Here is a 21,592-nt window from a genome sequence, read left to right as displayed (position 1 = left end):
GCAGTATAAGTTACGCACGCAATGTCAATTATGTATTAGAGCTTAGAAAACAACAACGAAAAACAAGCAGTTTTGTTGAAATAAGTCAAATGTGGTGCAATATTTTTTCAGTGGTAAGGGTTAGGCCATATTATTTATTAACTAGACATTTTCCGCAATAATAATGATATGGAGAGTGCAACCACAAAGTGGTTACCAGATAAGCTAACAGTTAGCCTGGCTTCTTCTATTTCTACTTCTGCTACTCTTTCTTCTTTGTATTTTTGTCAGTCCGGATGTACAGTGGCACTGTGCTACTTCTCACAGGTCAGTCTTTTTTAATACGACATACATCTGGTTTGGTTGCGGAGACTCGATATTGTCGGTGGAGACATATAGCTATCGCTAGCTATGCTGTGTTAGTCATCTTGAGTACACCACAGATTATAGGACCAGTAAGCACACGCTTGCTAATTTTTTCCTCATCATGTGTGGGGTTTCTCTCATATTAAAAAATCTTTGCGCAGGGGTGGTCGCTTTAGAGCGCCTCATTATCGCGGCATTGAAATGCACTGTGATGACCAGGTGGGATATATTCCAGCCACCAGAAGCTTTAAGCGATGATGTAGCATCCTTTTTTCCAGGCCGTAATAGTGGTGTTTGATTTACATTTGATAGTTGTGCGTGGCGTAGTTTCAGCACATTCAGTGGACACGCCCACAAGGTTCAACAGCAGAGAGGACGGTTTGATCTGTTTTCATGCTTTTAAATTCTCATTTTACATATCTGGCGATTTAAAAAAAAAAAAATCACTTTACAAGGATTTACAAGCTGTAACACAATCTGGTCAACTTCCGATATGTTCGGATTTAGGAAACGTTGCCATAAGACATTCTGTTAGTTCCCGCAGAAATTTACGTTGAAGACTGAATTGTACAACCGAATGGGCATTTCGACTTTGAATATAAACACATTTAAAAGTATACATTTTTTATGAGAACAACCTCTACAACGCACAGAATGCAGATTCAAGAATATGCATTAAACAACTATAGAAATGATCCCTGAAAGTATAATCTTCAAAAACATCCTATCATTGTCATCCCTGCATGAACCAACCCCCTCCCCAGCCCTGAAATGACAGCAAGTAATTAATGAGAGTAAATGCACTATTACTTGCGATCATTTTGCAGTCGCAAGTACAAAACGAGCGCAAATGGAAGGGCCATTAACAAGTGAGGCTGACACACACTTATGAGAAAAGCCACATATGCCGCACCGACCAAATCCTGAATGGTTAAATGGTCATGAATAATTAGGGCATTCTCTCAGTGAGCAGATGTCTCTTTCTGCAGAGCGCCGCTCCTCGCAAGGATGAACGTGTGGCGAGATAAGCCTGGTGGAGGAGCCTGGTGAGGGTGGAGGTATAGGGTGGTGGGGGGAAGGTGTTTTTCTACTTCTTTTCTGGATGTTAAAGTAGAAAAGATTGGACGATGTGGCCTGTTGAGACAATATAGCGTTTGGGCACAATCACACACTCCCCTGCATATATAACCCTCACACACACACACGCACACACACACACACACACACACAGGCTGATCAATGCCTCCGGCCCACTGACCTTCCCCCAAAACACACACACACACCACATAACACCGATTATTTACAAGCACTCCCATTTGAAGCCCCTGAAGTCCAGAGAGGCTCTGGTGGTAAGGACCTACTCTTGTTGCAGCTTCGTGTGTCTGCAGACCCATAAATTTCCTACCTCACCACTTTAATATTAATAATCGCTTGTCTTGTCCAAAGAGAGGGCACACTTTGTCTTGTATGTATGTTTCTGAGCTCCGAGGACTGTTCCTTTTAATGGTTTCATGCTTTAAAGAGGGCTCTTAACCTTGAGTTCCATGGCACACCAACGGTCAATAGTGTTTTAAGGAGATCTGTGGAGGCTAAATGGAAACTTGACATCCATATTGACTATATTCTTTTATTAAGGCTTATGTTATGAAAAAAAAAACATTCATTACCCTCAAGCACTAAAGAGATTAAGAACCAGGTTTATGTGGAAGAAAAATGATATATGCCTTTGTGCAATATTTTTATATTCAAAGATTCACATTTAAAGAACACTGACAAAACTGCTGTACCAACTATACAGTTCATGCCAGGCCAGTAGTTGGTGCACCAACCTAGACGTTTTTGAAGTTACGAGCAATTGAATGGTCAATTCGTTTTGGGGTTTTTGCTTTGTGCTGTGAGTGAAAGTTTTAGGTACGAGCATGCTTCCCATATGACGCTGCTCGTGTGAAGTACAAAAAGAAAAAAGAAATCCTGAGGGTTTTCTAATGCCCTCCAATGTGGGCAAGGAGACCCACAGTTGCTGATGCACTTTAGGATGTTTATTGAACAGACAAACAGTCAAACATACAAATAAAAAGACTTGCAAGGACTGCCACCTGATTCCAGCTCCTGATGGCACTCACTATGCCATCAGGAGCTGGAATCAGGTGGAGTAACACACAAATACAGTACTACAGTATGCACCGTAGTTACACTTTATAAAACAGGTTCGTTTCATAATATTATTTTTAATTTGTTTTATTATATTTTATACAATACAGTGCTATTAAACGTAAAACATTTTGTGGTGTTTTGGGGGCTAGAACAGAATAATGTAATTAAACTCTTAAGTCAAGGTACCACTGTACGGCAATGTCAAATAGATGCTCATTGTGCAAAAACAACTGTAGTATGCATGCAAGGCCAGTAGTTGACAGTGTAACCATCCATCCATCTTCTATAAAAACACCAATAATTTCAATAATTTTTATTCTAAACAGATGTTTTTTTAGGCGTATGGACTTATTTCGTATTTTGCATTTCAAGTGACAAGGCATTTGCAGGTTGCGTGTCAGACAAGTGGTTGCCAGTGTAGCTAAACGCCATCATTTTACTCTGAATAGATTAAACAAAACTCAGCACGTCGTTGTTGTTTTTGACATTTCGAATTGACACAGCAACATAGAGAAAATTATTAAAGGTTCCATATTTTGGCTGTTTGGACCGCTATAGAGTGACTCTCTAACATGGACTTGGTATAAAAGTGTCAATTTAATTTCAAAATTCTGTCATACGAGTGTCCAGAAAAAGGCCCTCTGACAGCTACTTCTGTTTGACCCAATTTTGTATCCTCTTTGTCCATATTTGGCTAAGACTGCCCCCGCACCATAGAGCCAATATGACGTCCCGAATACGAGAAAAAGTTAGTTTGGTAAAATATGGGACCTTTACAGTGTGAAACCAATTTATAGTTTGCATGGCAGTGTAGTTCACACAAGTGATCATTTTAATCTGCATTTTTATTATGCACAGATAAAGATGTTTTTGTGTGTTTAAAAAAAATGTTTCAAAAACCTAATTTACTACAATTTAACGTTTTTCATTTAAATGTCGATGACAAAAATTACTAGGAGCAGTGTACTTCTGTCACTAACCTATGTTAATGCAGTAGTAAAGTCACAATTACAATAAATATTTGTATATAACAATTCTAGGTGATAAATACAAAACAAGCCAGTGAAAAAAAAGTAATTAGTTCATTGTGCGCTGTTCCTAACCTCAAAATATATTCCAGATCCATCATAAACCAAAGATCTCCTTCAACCTACTTCAAAGCCATCTGTAGTTTGCATACCAGTCCACTAGTTAGCATTGCAGCTGACCAAACCGATAATTTTACTCTGATCGTTAGTATATAATATTGTATAGTATTGTTGTTTGCATTTAAACAGGAACAGCATCATGAAGAAGATGATCATGATGCAAAACCAGATGTAGGGATAAGGGTTGTATTTTAATTAGATTCCACTCTGGGACCGTGTTTTATTACGTTGTATCAACTCGAAGGCGAGGAAGAAGCCTTGGAGCAAAAGTAATTTAAGAGGGATAGAAAAACAAAAACAATGATGAAACCAAGATAACAAACTGAAAGAAAAACAACATCTAACTAAAATCTTGAGAACGATGGCCTGCCTTTACAAAAATAACAAAGCTCCATTTTGCATGGACTGACCTTGGAATGCTCAGGTGATTCCCATGCACACTTTGCCCAGAATGTATACATTTAGTGATTAAAACACATGGCAATCAACATCCTGAGCACCATCAATGATGTCACAGCGATCTCTGCCACGAGCGCAGATGATTAAAAAAAGAAACGACAACGCCCATCTGATTATCTGCATCCGACATGGCCTTTTGTCGAAAAAATTATCTCCTCCCAGTCCAGGCCCCATTGTTTGTTCCTGAGCTTGCTGTCAGTTGTTGTTGTTTCACGAGCGAACCAAGACGGCTCGTCGAGGCGTTTCGAGGTGGCTCCGGTGTCTGAACAGGATTTATACCCGGGCAGATCGCACACCACAAATTACAGTCTCCTCACCGACACGTTCAATAAAAACAGAACCTAACAATCCCCTGGAGGTTGAGAGGATTTACGCTCATATTATGCTCATCTACCGTACTTCAACCGGGGAGGGTCTTCGGCACCACTCTTCATATTAGCCCTCATAGGAGACAGTATGCAACCATACATTGCTGGATTTACCCTGCAGGTCCAAGTGCCCAAATCCGGTTTAAGCCCTATGTCTCAGATTGTGTGTGTGAGAAAGAGTGTCTATCTCCAGGCACATTTTAAGTGGCAACTTAATATATTAACAACACAAATAAAGCGCCCCACTATTGCCTCAAAAATGGTTTCCTCCACCCAATCTCTCCCACCTCTTCCTGGCTGGGCTCTGAGCACTCTAGCTGCACAGAGAAGTATGTTGCCTTCCAGTGTTATGGCGTAAGTGCCTGGCTTGAACCAGGATTAGTGACACATTTAACTTCAACCACTCAATACCAACACACTATTAACATTGCCGGTCCTTATTTTTGCTACATTTATTCAGAGGTCACTGTTTATTTTTTTCTTCTAGCTAGGAAATGGTTCAAGTGGTCAGACAGTAACACTGTCCTCTGTTTGTATTGGAATGAGACTAGTTGTTGTCATCTACATGTGAGAATATTAAAGTCAAGATGCTACTGAATAGTAAAATGTACAAAACAGTGCAATTTATCTTGCCTGCCTGGGAGCTCAGCACCCCTAAACCGCTGATCCTAGAATTGCTCCTGTAGCTCGCCAATGCAAGTTTGATGGGGTATATCCAATGTGTGCGTTTACACAGCACAAACAGCACATGTCTGATACATACTGAAATTTTATCCATTTCTTTTATCCCTTCCCCTTTTGGAAGAGGCCTGATTCCGTGCTGAAGATAATCGATTTGTGTGCTCTTTTTTCTCTATTTACACTGCCATGTTGCATGTTCAAAATGTCAATTAAATGGTACAACACAGTGTAATATGGCTATATGGCTCATCATCCAATTTATCCCATAAATTGGCGTAGCCTTTGCCTTTCAATTAGCCATGCTCCAGCCACATCCCGACGGTTTTATGGCGTATGAATGCAATATAATAAAAGTCTCTAAAGGTCATGTGGTGCCAGCCGCTAGGAAGTGTATCTTGTGTAGTTATGTGACTTGACTGGCGAAAGTCTGCGGACAGCAATAACTGTCAGCGGCATGCGGCGACACGCGATCCAGTCACAGAGAGTCACGTTAAAGGTCGGCCAACGCAAACAAGGGCGCCGTCGATGTATGCATTTATGGATTTGTTTCTTGGGAGGAGGCGTCTTGAACTCTGGGATTTGAAGCAGGGGAGGGGGACAATGTTATTAAGGCGATTGAATTACCCAGATGTAGATTCGAGCGAATCAATGAGGAGCAGAACATGTTTAGGGCTTGAAGCTCATTGATTGCGAGTACGATGCAGGTTTTTTTTTTCTTTTAAAGCCTGGCTGCCCTCAGTTATGACTGTACCGCACTGGGGACAAAGATATGAGTCACAAGGAGACGATGACTTATTCCTCAGCTGAGCCGCTCGACAGCTTTTACTGTCCTATCGAGACATGTTGTAACCTTCGAGTTCCACTTCCCTTATTCACTCATCATCATGTACACCTGCACAATTGAATGACATCCAACACCAGAGCTGTAGAGACTTGATTTTTAGGACTTGGGAACAGAATACACCAAAAAACATGGACATTGGGAATAGTTTAGGGTTAAGGTTAGGACCTTGATGCCTTTGAGCGACTATGGTGAATTGAGTTAAATATTATTGTCAATATGTGCTCTCTCTGAATATTCTGGACTCCTATTTCCATGCCCGTGTTGCACTTAGTAGCTAAATGCTGCCTGGAGTAATTGTACCATAGCGTGGAATGTAGCTCATCTTCCCACAGCTAGCGTAATGTGGACTTTTGACAGCAGAGTGAATCAGCAGTGCCTCTGCTGGTTTCAAATAAGTAGTGCATGCCAAATTATTGACTATCATTAATGAATCAAGCAAATGAGTAATTCTCAAGTTAATGTATTTGAATGTCTTTATTGTAGTTTGGTGTTGTGTTGATAAGCAAATGGTATCATATCAGCAGGGGTTTCTATTATATTTTTCAAGAATTTCATCATATCATTTATTATTATGTCCTTGGTTCCCTTAACAGATGCTACAAGTTATTGTTATTAGCCATATTAGAATCTCTGTTTATTATTAAGATCAGGTAATCTTTTTTGATTCCCAGACGTGAAATTCAAGTGCTAAAGCAGTACAGGGTAAAGCAGAACATTGGAGATTGTTAAAGGAAATAAAAATCAATAAATAGAATAAAACTATCTAATAAAAACAGCTTTTTGTTTTTACAACTTTTTTTAGACAATAAACAAATTAATCACCTTTTTCGGGGGCTCAGAATGCCCGAAAACCTACCAGTTTCTGCAAGCACAAGTGTCCTGGGGACTTGGTATGTTTTAGGCATCCTGATCATAACCCCCCAAAACTCACAGAGTAGCGCCCCCTGGAAAGTTAGGAAAAAAAAATGCTCCCCACAGCAGTTTCACCGATCAACATGAAATTGGATGGACATGTCTATCATAACAGGAAACACGAAAAAGTCTCAAAGACCCATACATGTAATCACAAAGTCAGTCATTTTGGTTTGAAGCGCCTATTTCGGGCAACTTTCAGGGCTCGTACTTTGACAAACTCTCGCTAGTGAGTTTACCCGAAGGAGACCCAATTGGAAACAGGTATCCCAAACAGATGGGCGACGATAAATTTCCAGAATTTTTTTCTTACGTCATCTTGTGGGCGGAGCATCGTTTTGTGGATTTGCCATAAAAAAGGCAAGGGGAGGGCCCGTTCATTACTACATGACTGCTGCTTTGCTTATTATTATTATTTCAACAAATGTTTAACTTACATTATTGTATTTGAAAAAATAGTCGACAGATTAACCAATTATAAAAATTAGCTAGTTAGCTGCAGCCCAACATTAGTATACCTTAAACAATTTGCAATATTTGAAGGACCTGCAAACTGCATCCACATAAATTATAGCAATGCAACTCTTGGATTGGATCATTTCTGATTTTAAGGTTTGCCTAATTTTGTTGGCGTGGGTGCATATTCTCTATGTAGCAACAAAACATTTTAACTGTTGGAAGTGGAAGTGGTTCTCTACTTCGGGCATTTTCGTTTTTTTTTATTTATTTATTTAGTTTTTTAAATTTCTTTTCTAATAAATTTCAACTTCAGAACGAAACGAGGACGGACAGTAATTCAAGACGGCTATGTCTGTTTTTCGAGGCAAGGCATCACACCAGTCAAATGGCACTTAGTAATGGCAAGGCGGGGGTGCGGTCTGGGTGGGGTTGGAGGGGGGGGGGGGGTATCTGTGTGTCGGCCTGGCTGAAGGTATTTGTGTGTGAAAGGAAGTGTGCATGCCTGATCACCACATCAGCAGGAAATCTCCCCAGGAGGCCTGCACATGGCACCTCACCCCCAATTCAGAGTCCTTTTGGCGCGTTGTGAAACTGACATACTGGTGCATGTTAATAATAATGTATATAATAAAGTATGTTTGTCTCCCACAAAAGGATAGATCGTATCCCATTTTGTGATAAATGTGCACAAAAGCAGTGTGGATGCAGCAAAGTGCTAAACTATGAGAAATTTAAATGTGTTTCAAAACATCCGTCGTGCTTTGGAAATTGTTCCAAATGGCGAAACAAGGTGATTGTTTACTTCAGAGCTTGAACTTATTTCCCCTGCTTGGCAGAGACTGGCGAACTAGCCGGGCGCTTTTTATATTTATTTATTTTAAATAAACTTCACAGCTCCCTAAAATGCCAGCGGAGGCGCAAAGCCACTTCATCTTCTGCTGAAAACGTGGGCGCCGAGCCAGCTGGAAGCGCAACGGGGGAAAAAATTGTGAAGTTGGAAGTAGCCGGTGGCTGGTTTGCTGCCCATTCTGATTTAGCAAATTTCACTCGCGCTCAAGTCTCGGCAAATAGAAGTGCACTTGCTCCCCTTGCTATAAATGTCTTGCGGCAACAATGTGGAAGAAACATTAGGGAACTGGTACCTGCATCAGTAAAGCAAAATGTCAAAAGGACGTTATAATACTGCCTTGGAAGTGTCTTTAAAATATGATCAAAATTAGGGTGCCCAGATATCTTCCTGGACACATCAATTTTTGAGACCTTAGTGTCTGGTCCGCATATGTTATTCTTTGGTTCTGGCTCCTCTTTAAGTTTCGCCTTTCGACCATTCGTACTCACATTCACACCTACTAGCAATTTAGTCTTCAATTAACCTACCATGCATGTTTTAGGGATGTGGGAGGAAACCGGAGTACCCGGAGAAAACCTTCACAAGAATTTGAACCCAGGTCCTCAGAACTGTGAGGCAGATGTGCTAACCAGTCGTCCACCGTTCCGCCCTTTCTAAAGTCAAGTCAAGATGATTTTGTATAGCCCTTAATCACAAAAGAGCCTCAAAGGGCTTCACAGGCCTACAGTTGGCAATGATTGACGACATCCCCTAATCGAAACCCCCCAATGAGTCAAGGAAAAATTCAAAACCCCCAAAGCTTGAGCATACCTCAAATCTTGTCTCACAACACAAACCAAAAAAATCAACCAAGCAACAGCTCGTAAAACTCAATAAGTTGGGGCGCTTGTAAATTAAGTTGTGTTTGTAAAAACACATTCTACTTGGTTCAATTTTGTATTGACTTACCATCATGTTTATAATAATAACATGAACAACTAAACCACATCAGCCTGCACTATTATTATGCTATGGAACCTTTTTAAGGTCTTTACAAGACTTAATCATGAGAGTTGTGGTGTAACTTTGCTATTTACACACATATCAACGTTGTTTTTCCCACGCTGACGATTTATCGGCCTTACACTTTTGGGCATAACGGTGGCCCAGACAGCCGCAATTTACGATAACTGAGAGCCGTGTAAAGTGGCACCCCAGTGGACAATTGTGATATTTTTTGTAATGTAGACACAATATGGCCCTGCTTAAAAGCTGTCGATCTGGTAATAATGGCAGTATTGATTCCAGCGGAGCACTTGACTGTCTTCAGCTGCTCAATGACATCTGCGTGACGTCACGCCCTCACATGACACCACAAGGAACAAAAGGTTTAAAGCTCAGATGACAAAGATGTTATTGGGTCAGTTAAAATTCACATTTTCATTGTTTATATGTAACGTAATACATGCACGTAGGTTCCAGAAAGTTTTCAACCATAGTTTAATTAAAAATTAGGTTTTTATGACGAATATTGAGTCCTCCCCGAACATACCCGAAGCTCCAGACACTAGGGTGTGGTTACTCTATCCACCGCAAGGGCTACCAGAAGTGACGTTGCAGTTGACAAACACAGCGCTACACACTATACGCAATGGCGAGCAACGTGTTGGAATATGTGGAGGAGGATTTCGACGTACAGGAGCACCCAACTGAACTTGGCATCGTCAAAGCGTACGTTTGAGCCGATCAGACAGTGACGACGACGAGCAGCCAAGTAGCAGCTGTACAACAGAAAAAGAGAGTGGCCGCTGGCTCGATGTGACGGTATGACAAAAGCATGTCTTTTTATACACGCATGGCTACCCCAGGGGTGCCAATATTTTTGCGCACGACTATACGTATTATATATTCATATATGTTTCAGTGACCCGGCACAAGCATTTACATAGTATGCAGTATTCCTATATATTGTGTGCCCCCCGCTCGAGTAGCGTTATAACATGATGCACAGAAAGTCTTTGCCGTGTGTCTGTTGGCTTGTCATATAGGCAAAAGTACAGATGACAGGCCGGAAAAGTACTGTGTGGGTTGTTTTTCCTACTCCCCAGTGCATAGTAACCATAATAGAGTCGTGGGTGTATACAAGGAAATGCTCACCTCTTGTCTGCGCCGCTTCACTGCTGCATCGTGGTGGCTATGAGATTTAATTCTCTTGCTGGCGGTGGAGGTCCCGATGGCCGGAGGAAAAATTGTTGGCACCGCAGCTGGTTTCAGCCTCTGCCTCTGTATCCAATTCTTTCTGCTAAGTCGTAATCAAAACACGCCGGTTCGAAGTGATCGGCACAGTTTGGAATGCTTGCTTGGCACCCATAGCTGAGCATCTTTCTTCCCCTGTCGATTGACTTTGCCTATCCACTGGTCACGTATTCCTTTTTCACTTGGAAAGCCAAAAAAAAAACTCTTTGTACAACCAAATGCCACACATTAAACCATCGTGACATCATTAAATCATACGACAACAAATGTACAAGGACTGGACACAACGCCGAATGAACAGGATGTTTGGCTTGTGTGACGTCATAGCGCCGGAAAGAGACGAAGACCGGAAGGCGCTGGATGCAAAAAGCACAAGGCGCATTCTGCATCATATTTATCGATTTAACTGCTGTATGTCTGCCATATAATCACTTTGAAATGGCAGATGTGGTTTGTAAAGGGGTTCTAGAGTTATCAAGAATTTTTTTTAAATCTTTGTCCTCTGACCTTTGAAGGAGGAAAAGCATCCAGAATGAATTGGATGGGATTGACACAATATTGTCTTTTATCACGCTCATGGATACGTCGAGAATCTCCCAGAGGGGCCTCGCTCATTGACCAGTGCTTTAATTTCCCATGTGAAAATAAACACTGTTGTTAGTTTACACGCCTTGTTCTGCCATCATGGCTACTTTTTGTTGACAAACTTTGGTTTTTTTTTTTTTTCTGCCAGTGTGTTGACCTTCTCATGGAGCGATACAGTGCAGAGCGTCGTGACTACCATGTGACAGGCTCAGTTTGTTGCACGTATGCATTACAGTGGAGGGACACAATTATATGATCCCCTGCTGACTTTGTCAGTTAATTAACAGTATCCAATTTTTATGGTTGTTTATTGATTATGGGTAATAGAATATCAGTAAGAAAATGCATAAAAACACAGTTCAATTCATTTTTACATCTATATAGCGCCAATTCACAACAGACGTTATCTCCAGCCACTTTACATATAGAGCAGGTCTAGAACCATGCCCCTCACTTATTAAGAAACAAACTAAACCCCAGATGTGCAAGCACTTGGCCAGTGTTTCCCAAACCTTATTGAGCCAAGGCACATATTTTACATTAGAATTAGAATCATCTTTATTTGCCAAGTATGCCAAAAAGAGACAAGGAATTTGTCTCCGGTAGTTGGAGCCGCTCTAGTACAACAACAAGACAGCCATTTAAGAGAAAATACTGGCATTGGGTCCCTGTGGCCCCCGCGGGGTGGCCAGTTGGCGGGGCGCCTCGGTGGGGCCAGCGGACCGCCCTGGGTCCCTTGGGGTGGGACGTGTACCGTCCACCGGGCTGCTCTCGGATGGACTCCTGGGCCCGATCCCGCCCCTCGATTGATTGGGTGGGGTCCTCAGCCTCCGCGGTGCGGGCACAGCAATTACAGGACACTTTTGTCAGTCTTTGTGCATGTAAAACTGTGTCAATTCACTTGCATGTGTCTGCAGGGACACACCCCTGGGACTCTTTCACTGGGTGTGGGGCCAATCACTTGCGACAAATAACTCAATCAGATTACCAATACTCCTGATCTCAACGCATCATGTATATAAAGTACACCTGTTATAGGAATCCATTTCTTACTTTCCCATCTCTCCATCACCAGAAAACTAAAGAGCTTTCACAAGATGTTAGGGACAAAATTGTAGACCCGTACAAGGCTGGGATGGGTTATAAAATCATCAGCAGAAGGCTCGTTCACAACTATTGGCACCATGATTCAAAAGTGGACGACACACAAAATGACCATCAGTTGCCCTCAGTCTGGAGCTCCATGGAAGATCTTGCCTCGTGGAATGAGGATGATCATGGTGAAGGTAAGGGAGCAGCCTCAAAGTACATGGCAGGAACTTATTAATGATCTGAAGGTAATTAGGACCTCAGTCGGTAACTCACTGCACTCTAATGGACTGAAATCTTGCAGTTCCCGCAAGAAACGTTCCCCTGCTCAAGAATGCACATATCCAGACCCATCTTCAGTTAGCCAGTGAACATCTAAACAACTCAGAGAAGGCTTGGGCTAAAGTACTGTGTTCAGATGAAACCAAAGTTGAGCTATTTGATATCAACTCAACCCACTGTGTTTGGCGGCTCAATAAATGTATGGACATCGCCATAAAACAAAACATTCATTATGTTTTGGGATTCAGTGCGACTTCACCACATTGGGAACCCAATGAACGGAGCCCTATTGTAAACTTTTGGATCAAAAACTCCTTTCCTCTGCAAGAACACTGAAGATGGACCCCAAACATACTACCAGGGTAACAAAGGAGTGCCTCCAGAAGAAATACTATACATTATCACTATCGTCGGGTAGAAATCTCACAACTCTAAAATCACTACTTTTCATGGACTCAAGAAAACGCCATCTTGTCTGAGTTACCAAACAACGTTTCAAGTTGGTTTCACACCTTATACTGCTATCACATACCAAAGCGCATCAACACTAACCTCAAATCATGTTTAATCAGGCTAAAAAAATAAATTGCAATTTTATTACATGGCACGTGGTAAGCTGTCCACATCGAAGTCTGTCCCCACGCAACCCCTGGCAAATGTCTTTAATATTTCACAAAAACAAATGACTGTGGTTACATCAAGGTCTTAGAGTCGTGAGTGAGGCAGCAAATAAAACGATGAGCTGACTAAGCAGTGGAATCGATGGAAATGAATCTGCGCACTAATTTGCCTTTGTGGCTGGCACTTCCTCCTGCATCGAAGCATTACAGTTTTCCTTTTTTCACAAAAGGATTACTCCATTGTATATAACCTAACTATTTTCACTTATCTTCTAAAATACATCCAGACTTTCAATCTTGAGGCGATACAATGCCGCACAGCTCCCACACAGAGAGGCAAGAGGCGGAGTTTTAACAACACTTCTCAGACATTCTAGAGTTCAAGAGCGTTAATAGATTTGTTCTCAAGCTAATTTCATCATTTAATAACAGATGACGGAGGGGTGGACCATTAGTATCGATTTGTGAAAAAATATGAAATTTAGCATAACCGGACCTACGGGATTTACGCCCGACAGCGACGATATTAAGGTCATGAATTGGCCTAGTTAGTCTCCAGACCTCAATCCTTAAGAAAAGCTGTGAAGCGATCTGAAGTTTCAAGTTTACATGTGGCAGCCAAGAAACTTGAAGGATTTAGTGAGTTTCTGTCAAAAGAAAAAGACCAAAATCCCTCATGAGCTGTGTGCAGACCTGGTGACCAACTACAAGAACTGTCTCATCGCTGTGCTTGCCAGCAAGGCTTTCTCCACCAAGTACTAACTCATGTTTTGCATGGAGATCAAATACTTATTTCACTCAATAAGATTCAGAATCAGAATTATCTTTATTGCCAAGTATGTCAAAAACACACAAGGAATTTGTCTCCAGTAGTTAGAGCCGTTCTAGTACGACAACAGACAGACATTTTGACCAAAAAAAATTCTTTTGAGATGTAAAAACATAAAAACACACTACAGATAGTCACTGAGCAACGAAAGGTTACCGGTAATGTAGTAATGCTGAAACGAATTTAAACATATTTTTTTTACTGTAGTGATAGTCTGTTTATTACAATGGCCAATGAACAAACAAACAAAAATTTGAGTTCACTTAAGTAAGTGAACACATTTACAAATTCAGTATTTGCTGGACATTGCATTCGATCACATCCGTAATAAGCAGCATGAATGTCAATTTTCCAGGTACAAAACTCAAATAAAATCCTTCCCGTTTAAAGTCAAGATTCCACATCACATAAGAATCAATATGATGTAACTGGTAGGAACACTGAGGTTTTTGTCCTCAGTATTCTCAGTATTTGTACCCAAAACAACAGTAGATTGTCTTCTCTGTACAACCTTGTAAAAGAGGAACATGAAGATGGGCACACACAAGCCCTTGAAAGGGAGGATATGATTTGCAGAAATGTGGTGAAAATAAACAACATGCTGTCACTTACGTAAGCAGCTGTACATTCTTTCTCCAAAATGCCGTCTGTCCTTTCCAATCAAGGTTCTTACTCTACCCACTCAGTGAAGAGTAAAAACTGGGGTTGAAGTGTGGGGCAATTTACTGTTAGAGAGCCGCACTAAAAAGATGAGGCCTGGCAGTAAAATTTGACAAAGCACACCATTCACTAGTGTAGTGGTGAATATGTTAGCGAGTTGTGACAAAGCAAATGCAGACAACTTGTTTTGCGTCTCGAGGATCCTTACATTTAGGGCTGCTATTATGCAATAGCGCTCCACTAAACTATTTGTATCAAGTGGAGTGCTCTGGGAAGCGTCTTTAACAGTATTGTCTTGTACTTTTTCCCCAGTCGCATGCTGTTTGCAATAACCCCCATAGGCCCCCCCGAACCCCACCCCACCACCAACACCACCACCCACCCACCCCATCCCCCACCTCGACTAAACACCACGCAACAGGGTGGAGGTCAAAACAGACTGCAGATAAGAGGGAACGAGGAGAAGTATAACCAGGGTGTGTGTGTGTGTGGGGGGGGGGGGGGGGGGGGGGGATGGTGGGTGACGGTGGGGCATACTCCCTGACCACAGAGCACAATGTCTTATCTTGTCCTTGCCAGTTATCAGCCACACATGTAGCGTGTGTCTGCAGCCATCAGAAATTTTAATAATCATCAAGAGAAGAGGAAGAAGCAAAGTAAAGAGAACGCCTGGATGTTGATAGTTTATTTACTGCAGCAATATCGCAGTTACACTTGATGTGATAGTGCCCTCCATTTTTTTTTTTTATTTCAAACTCAAGGCGCTCTACCTCATTCTAGGTGGCCCACAAAAGCTTGCCAGTCTTTCCTTCTGTTCAAAACTAATGTGTCATTTGCATTCCATTTTCATTGGAAATTTTAAACAACAAAAAAAAGGAAAAGGACTGATTATTTAGTTATTTGTTATTCGAGTTTTAGGGTTAGATAAAAAAATAATAACAATAAAAATGGGAAAACAGCCACAGAATTTGATTTTAATATTCAATTGGTGGGGTATAAGTGACCTGAAGTTTGGTAATTTTGGACCCGTTTTTCCATTTAAAAAAATAAATAAATCTGATCCTTAAATGAATAATTCTACATTTGTAAGTAGCCTCTTGAGGGCAACCATAACTACAATGTGGCATGCAATGATAAGTTTTACACCCCTCTTCCTACTCTGTTAGTATGACAAAAATAAACACACACGCTCATCTTAGAATAAAGAAAACCCCCGTTCCCCTCCCTCGTTGTTTGTTAGCGTGTATCTTTGTGATTAACGCGTTCAGTAAGGTGTGGTTTTCACAGTTTCCTGCAGTACTTTTTGGAAGTGGAAAAACGACAGCTTAAAACAGAGAAGAGCCGGGTAGAATTTAGCCGAGCTGGTACTGTGAAGCGGAAAAGTGCCATTAATTTGTCTGTTAAATATTTTCAGTTAGCGGAACTCTTGGTTGATGGACGATGGCATTTTGATTCAGGAGTAGACTGTTTTAATCAAGCCATAATGATTCCATCCATCCATCCATTTTCTGTACCGCTTATCCTCACTAGGGTCGCCGGCGTGCTGGAGCCTATCCCAGCTATCTTCGGGCGAGAGGCGGGGTACACCCTGAACTGGTGGCCAGCCAATCGCAGTGCACATATAAAAAAAACAACCATTCAAACTCACATTCACACCTACGGGCAATTTAGAGTCTTCAATCAACCTACCATGCATGTTTTAGGGATGTGGTAGGAAACCAGAGTACCCGGAGAAAACCCACGCAGGCACGGGTTGAACATGCAAACTCCACACAGGCGGGGCCGGGATTTGAACCCCAGTCCTCAGAACTGTGAGGCAGGTGTGCAAACCAGTCGCCCACCGTGCCGCCACCATAATGACTCAAAACTTTAAATCCTCGATAAGATCCTTCTAACCAATGAATTGCCCGTGAATCGCAGGGCTCATAGAATATAGACAACAACCATTCACAGTCACTTTTACCCAGAACCCATTGACTATGAGGCACACTTGCTAACCACTATGGCATATGTTTATTATTGTGGTTTCACTGTGACCAAAAGTCCTCTTTTCCGATTCTCTTTTGGCCCCACCTTTTGGCACGGGATCTAAATGTATAGTCTCGATAGTTATTAATTGTTCTTTGAGTCACTGCTAATGCAGTCATTTGGCTGAGTTACATGCCAATCATTACATGCAGCACCACTGTCCGTCTTCATGCAGACATTTGGAAGCCAACCTGTCACACATACTGTATTAAGAGTTCAACTATGCACACACTATTCAAAGAGACAGTTTGATAAGCTAGAAATCAGCAAGTAAGTGTTGTTTTTGGGGTATTGTCATGGATGTGTGGCAAAGACCTTTGTAGATTTTTCATGTGTCCACTGTTCTTGATTCATGGTTTCAAACAGCAATATCCCGGGGATCAGCCCATAGTGGATCTTGGATAAGCTGCTAGCCTCATGGCTTAGGTCCCCACCCCCATCTCCCTTGTGCTGGCTCTTTCCCGCTCCCGCCCTCCCTGTGCAACATACACTACACTTGCCAATTTAATAAAGAGAGACTTTGTCATGTGTATCTCTCCTACAGCTTCCTGGCCAGAGTGACAACAGTGTGGGTTGAGAGGAAAAACAGGAAGAAGACAGGCAGAACTGATCAAGGCTCAGTGCAGACACTTACAGTACAGAGTTTTATCTGAGCATGAAAACCCACCACACGTCCTCACCAGGACGTTGCTCAACATGTCAGACCGAGGGTGGCGCAACACAGATAGGCTTCCCGGTCAGGAAGGAGAACTTGTTGCTTCCTGTAGAAGGGTAACGTTGAACTGTCAGCGCCCGAGGAGGAGCGGAACTCCGTGGCCTACGTGGGAAGATCGAAGAACTAGCAAAAAGCAGCGTCCATACTTTGCACATCTGCCCTTTTAATTCATTGTGTTTTCAAAATCTTCCTCAACAGTTTGTATGTTTACATATCGTCATAGGAAAACATAGTTTTTGGGTTTGACTGAATGTGGCTGTTGCGATGGCCTGGCGACAAGTCGACGGTGTATGCAGCCTCCCACCCAAAGTCAGCTGGAATAAACTTCAGCTCACCTACAAAATTAATGAAGACGAGCGGCACAGAAAATATATATATCGATAGATGAAGGCTTGTTTGTCTATATGTGCCCTGCGATTGACAGGCGACCAGTCCAAGGAGTACCCCACCTCCTACCCACTGTCAATTTAGTTAGGCTGCAGCTCACCCTCAAGCCTAATGAGCACAAGCGCTACAGAAAAGGATCGATGGGTTTGACTGAAACTGTCCTTTTAGCAGGGATTCTGTAGCCCAACTGATATTGTCTGTAATGCAGTTAGTGGTTATTTTATAGTAGCCATTGACTGTCATTTTGGCTGTAAGTTGACTATGTTGACTGCAAACAATGAAATTGAAAATGGGTCTGAATGTTTTCAAAACATCATCATTTAGATTTCCATTGAGACCGGTAATCTGATTAAAACGGACGACTCACACAAGTGTTCAGTGTAGGCTTGCCTGAGTGCGTTGAAACCACAACAATGCAGTTTGTCTATATGTCAGTCTTTCAATCTAGCAAAAGCGAAGTGTGTATCCACGTACCAAATACAGGGCTGTACCGTTACACTAGTCACTTTTTGCCATGCAAGCAACTTGTTCGGAATTCAATTATTATTTATTAGTAGTATTTCAATACATTCAGTAGCAGGCCAACTGTCAAAAGCCCAAAACAAAAACAAAATACAGCCACATAGTTGCAGATGTGTGATACTGGGACAAAGCACATAGTCCAATACAGTGGGTCCTCAGTTTATGATTTACTTACATTTGTACATAAATCGGAATGCACCGTATTCTATCACTGACCTGAAGTAAAAATTACTGTAAACATTTATCTAAAAAACACTTCTTGGCCACAAATATTAAACAATCCAATGAAAAACCCTAAGGAAGGTGTGAACTGAGCATGCCTTCTTGTACCACGTCACCACATATACACTGCTGTGTAAGCTAGTTTGTGCACGGTTTCGAAACCTTGTATATCGGAATTGTTGTAAAACGATGACCCCCTATATCGGAGTTGTTTACACAAGTTTCTTTCTTTTTTTTTTTGTATACCCCAAATTAGATAAAAACAGTGGTTTGGGCATTTATTCGACAGGTTCGAAAGTAGATTTTTAGATCTTAATAGGGCCCAACTGATAAGGATTTTTTTTTTGTCCGATGCTGATTCAAATATTTGGCATAACCGATTAATCGGCTGATTAATTGAAAAAATATATAATGAATAAAACATTTTACAACATTAAATATAGCGCTGGGGAACAATTTGAAAAAATAAATTCTGTTGAGTTAGATTTGTATGATGATTAAAACTAAAATTAGCATGCTGATTTAAAAATCGCAATAAGTTTTTTTTCTAGCACGTCAAGTTTACCCACCAGATAAGCAAAATTCCACTGATTAGCTGTAGTAAAACCAGTTGATTACGATTGGACTCATCTACAGCTACGTGGCAACTTGTTTGTACAGTCACAATTGAGACAGTGCGGTGAGGTGTGTGCAGCTCCCAATAGGTCAGTACTATCAATATTTGCAAACAGAAAGCGAGCATAGTAGGAATTAAGAGGATTTGTGCTGGCTTTTCTCTTAACCTTGTAACCATGGGCATAAGTTCTATTTCATTTTATGCTGTTTTTTTAGTTTTCAAAGCTTGAAACTATTCCATCTTAGTGTTTTATTTACATAGATGCATAAGTTTTTCATATTTTTTAAGAAAACAGGGATCCTATAGTTAAAAAAACTTGACGTGATAGAGAAAAACTGAGATCAGTTTTGGATTCCGCACCAAAAAATATGTTAAAAACAGCTGTCAGACTTAACTCAGCAAAAATTGTGTTCCCCAGTGTACTGTAGTTTATTGTTATTAAAGATAGTTTGTTTAATGTCATTACCTTTTCTAAAAATGAAGGAACATGGACGTGTGTTAAGGCTTCTTCCTGGAAACGTATGAGCCAAAGCAGTAATGGCAGTTTCTTTACAGTGACATCACCAACGACTGGACTGACAAACATGATGCAGCTTTTTAGTCATTTTTGCAGTCCTTTACCAGCATTGTCATATGTACCTGAAACTTTAAAAAAAATGCCCAACTCCTCGCTAGGTTAATGTCATGTAAATATGTCCTCATTGTCGCGCTACTATAGCTCAACTAAAGTATGTATTTAAATCCATCCATCCATTTTCAACACCGCTTATCCTGGTTAGGGTCACGGGGCGCTGGAGCCTATCCCAGCTGACTTCAGGCAAAAGGCAGACTACACCCTGAACTGGTCGCCAGTCAGTCACAGGGCACATATAGACACGGACAACCATTCGCACACTCACGCTGCCCGCACCAAAGTCAGGCGAGTGTACCACTACACCATCAGTGACGTATATGTATTTAAATGTATGTCTGAAAGGAGTGTGCCTTTTAGAACTAGGCTGCACTTTAAACCCCCTTCCCCCTCCCTCCCAAAGAGCAAAGGTGGTCTGTTCTGCAAAGTTTTTTTGTATGCAGGGTTGCAGCCTACCTCCATAATCCGGCAACGTTTAACCCGCACACACACATACCCACACACACACACACACACACACACTTCCTGATTATCTCGTCGTTGTAATGAAGCGCTTGAGCGCTAACTGAGTCCAAAGTGATTTCTGCTGTGAGTCATTTGGATAAATATGGGGAATGACAGCGCCGACTTTCAATTTGGGCTCAGCTGTTTAGCAGTCTAGTTGGAGCAGAGAACCGCGCCGACAGACATACACGCAGCTGTCAGCGCTTTGGGTGTTTTTTCTTTCGCTTTGGAAGAACTGTTTAATGCATAGATGTGGGATATGAAGCTACAAGCGTTTCGTGTTCTGCGGAGGGGCTCGCAGCAAAGTGGTGTTTGAACAGCCTCAAGTGTTATTGCGGCCATGTAGCAGACAATTAGATCGGCTTTGGTTTTGACAGCTCCCCAGATGGCAAACTGAAAAAATTATATTAAGCAAGAACGATATAGATTCAGCAGCACGGTGGTCAAGTGATCACGGTGTCTGCTTTGGGGTTTGAATCTCGTCTCAGGCTTTCCTGTGTGGAGTTTGCATGGTCTCCCCATGCTTGCATGAGCTTTCTTTGGGTACTCTGGTTTCCTCCCACATTCCCAAAACATGCATGTTAGTTTTATTGAAGACTCTAAATTGTGAAAGTGAGATTGGCAGGCAACAAGTCCAAGGGTACCCCAGCTCTCGCTCAAAGTCAGCTGAGATAGGTTCCAGCTCACCCACGACCCTAATGAGGATAAGCGCTACAAAAAATGAGTGGATGGACAATATCCATTTTTCTTGTCTGCAAATACAGTTTAAATGAGGTACACACTTACCCATTTTTCACATCTTAACAAATTTTTAAAATGCGAGAGACCCCAGATGACAAAGAAAAAAAAATCAGCAAGTGTCTGCTTACTGCTCTTAGAGTGTGTGGGGTACTCGACATGACTAACACAGAACACTACACAAATAACGATGTCTCCATAGGGCATACGGATTGACTAATAGGGTTTGAATGTCTTTATATTTTTTGTAGTTGATGCTAAAGTGTTGATAGTCGCGATGTTGATCGATGACAGCGTTGATATTTTGGAGGGAATGGTTTTCAATCTATTGTAGCAAACCTGCAGTTGTGTTACATTTATAGTTACAAGAGTTTTAAGATACGACTGTCTGTGAGACCCTGAAGGTGTCTGTGATTGGATGAGTGAGTCAGGGGTGGAGCTAGTGAAAAGAGGAAGAGGACCGCAAGCATGTGTCTGCTGGAGGAAGGCTGACGGTTGAGAGAAACAGTTGGACGTTTTCTCTGTCGACAATAACTGTTCATTTTTACCATCGCCCACTGCTTCATTTCATTTTCTACGAAGATGCGACAGTATATTGTCTGTCTTTTTACTGTTACAGGAGAGTGTTAGGGGAATTCGCTGACAGCTGACATGAGGATTTAAGGCTGCTTGTCAGCTAGCGTTAGCGGATGTGTTTTCAAATGGCTAC

Source organism: Phyllopteryx taeniolatus, chromosome 6 (genome assembly GCF_024500385.1).
Source record: "Phyllopteryx taeniolatus isolate TA_2022b chromosome 6, UOR_Ptae_1.2, whole genome shotgun sequence".
In the NCBI taxonomy this organism is placed as follows: domain Eukaryota; kingdom Metazoa; phylum Chordata; class Actinopteri; order Syngnathiformes; family Syngnathidae; genus Phyllopteryx; species Phyllopteryx taeniolatus.
This window is presented reverse-complemented; position numbering follows the sequence as displayed.